This window comes from Notamacropus eugenii, chromosome 5 (assembly GCF_028372415.1).
Source record: "Notamacropus eugenii isolate mMacEug1 chromosome 5, mMacEug1.pri_v2, whole genome shotgun sequence".
Classification (NCBI taxonomy): domain Eukaryota; kingdom Metazoa; phylum Chordata; class Mammalia; order Diprotodontia; family Macropodidae; genus Notamacropus; species Notamacropus eugenii.
In genome coordinates, this window is record NC_092876.1 from 62654387 (window position 1) to 62656835 (window position 2449).

At 44.1% G+C, this 2449-nt stretch overlaps 1 pseudogene; it reads right to left on the minus strand.

The window, feature by feature from the left end:
• Positions 1-335: 335 nt before the first annotated feature.
• On the minus strand, positions 336-2113 carry LOC140507483 (large ribosomal subunit protein eL31-like; annotated as a pseudogene).
• Positions 2114-2449: the final 336 nt, after the last annotated feature.

Here is a 2449-nt window from a genome sequence, read left to right on the forward strand (position 1 = left end):
CTGTGCATTGGTAGGTTGGATGAAATGACTTCTGAGGTGCCTTCCAATGGAAATCTTGTGAAACCTTTGGTCAGTGTAGACTCACAGAATCTCAGCTTTGGAATCAATCTATCACTGACTGCTTCCCTTGCCTGAAAGTACTCTCTCCTCCTCTGCCTCAGAGCATCGCTCTGTCTCCTCCTTCAAGACACAGCTCAAAAAACACAGGAAACCATTCCTGATCCCCTTATGTACTGCTACCCTCCCTCCTTCCCTATCTTGTATTTAACTACCATATTCATTTCTACCAATTCTTTTTTTCTATATCTTATAGCTTTATTTAAATGAAGTTCAGTTTAGTTTTCATCTACATTCATTGTGAGCTTTTGAAAGTGTTGACAGGCACATAAGTAACCAACATATCAGCTTGTTTGGTGAATCTTCATTCTCTTTGCATTTCCTGGACAAGCACACTCGGATACCGTATGGGACGTTCCTTATGCCTCTGGCCCAAACAGCTTTGTTGAGTCTGGTGTCAGCATCAATGTCCAGAGCTGCCATTTCTTTCATGGCAAATTTGTGGATTTCCTTCAGAGTCTGAAGAGCTTAGTCTCTGAACCCTCTCCAAGGATATGTTTGTGAATGTTGATGGTATACTCTCTGTTTACCACTCATGGATGGCAGAACAGCCTTCTTTCTCTTTCCACATTTCTTTGCAGGAGCTCCCCTGCCTAGGACCAGGTCAGAAAAGAAGACTAATTCTCTATATTTACTCTGTATGTAGGTTTCTATGGAGTATGCTCAATCCTAGCCTTCCAGAAGGGTCCTACAGAGCAAGAGCAGATCACCTCTACCTGTTGGTCATATTCTTAGGGTAGATGGGAGATAATGCAACCTCCCTACCACTCAATGGACTCTTCAGCCCAGCTCAAAAAGTCATCACACTTCACAACCAGAAAGAAAAAAATACAAATGAGATCTACAAGCCCAACAGCTTGCTTTCATGTCACCCCTGAGTCCACTGGCTCTTTGGCTCAGCAGCCAATCAGAAAGGTCTGTCATCAAATGGTTATGTCTGAGCAGAAGCGTCCATGAAGTAGATTGGAAGCAGGCAGAGATTATGAGGGCATACTCTGTATAACCCAGCAGGAAGGGCAGATCTGTCTCCACCTTGTGCCCAGTCAACTTTGCTAAGTATTTTTTTATCTTCCCTGTTACAATGGGAACTCCCTAAGCGGGACAAGTATTTCCTTCTTTGTTTTTCTGTCCCCAAAGCCTAACACAATGCCTGGCATGTAGTAGTCACTTAATATATGGTAGTGGACTCATTGACTGATTCCCACTCTGAGATTCTGTGAGTTCACATTGGTCAAATGCTTCATAAGATTTCCATTTATTGCATCCTTTTGTTTAAACCCTGAAGAAAGAAACAAAGCAGAAACGTCCTTCTGTCCACCTGGCAGAAATGAACAGAAACTTGAGGGGAAAATTGAAAAAGTCAGAGGACCTGAGCTGGAGACCCAGCTCTGCCAGGTACTGGTAATGTGACCCAGAACCCAGAGATCACACAGCCTCAGTGTCCTCGTCTGTAAAATGAGGTCAGGGATTTCAGTGCTTACCCTCCCAAACTATAGAAATTCAAGCTATTTTACACACACACACACACACACACACACACACACACACATTTTGCCATAACCATAATAAATTCATACATGTATATTTCTCCTTTTTCTGCTCGCATAACTTCTTTCATACTAATTAATTTTCTAACCAGAAATAGGGACCCTGAATACGGCCTCATTTTACCCTCGGTCCAGAGAGAACAGACATAATGAAGCTGATAGAGGCTCAGGCTTGATCTCCAGTCTTTATCAGTTTCATCTTAGAAAAGCCGATGGAGGTACTGGCAGAGGAATTTTAATTGCTACGAAGGCGTCCCCGGACGTGCTGCCTGGCTTGTTTGAAGTGGGCTGCGGCAGGGCAGTGGCGGCATTGGAGGTATTAATGCTGGAGCTGGGGGGCTGTCTCCAAAATCCTCCACACGCACCAGAAACGTTCTCTGAAGGTTGCTGCCAAGGGCATCGGAAGCTTGGAATCGTTTGCTGGGTTGCGGCCGTTCGTTGGATGACATTTTCTTTCAGTTTTCTTGGTACAGAAAGGAAATCCCAGTTGTCAGAGCTCTAAGCATTTCAGAAATGCCTGCTTTGCAGAATCCGCAGTGACAACCAAGTCACTGCAAGGGCACGCCCTAACTCCTCTTCAAATTGGCAGGCTTTTTTTTCCTCCTTAGGTAAAGAGATGGAAGAATATATTTAGAATCCTAGAATGTCAGGGTCAGAATGGACCCTTAGAGCTAGAGGAGACCTTAGAGATTATCTAGGCCTATCTTTCCATTTAACAGATAAGGAAATTGAGGCCAAGGGAATGGAAGTGACTTGCCCAAGGTCATACAGGTTGTAAGTGACAG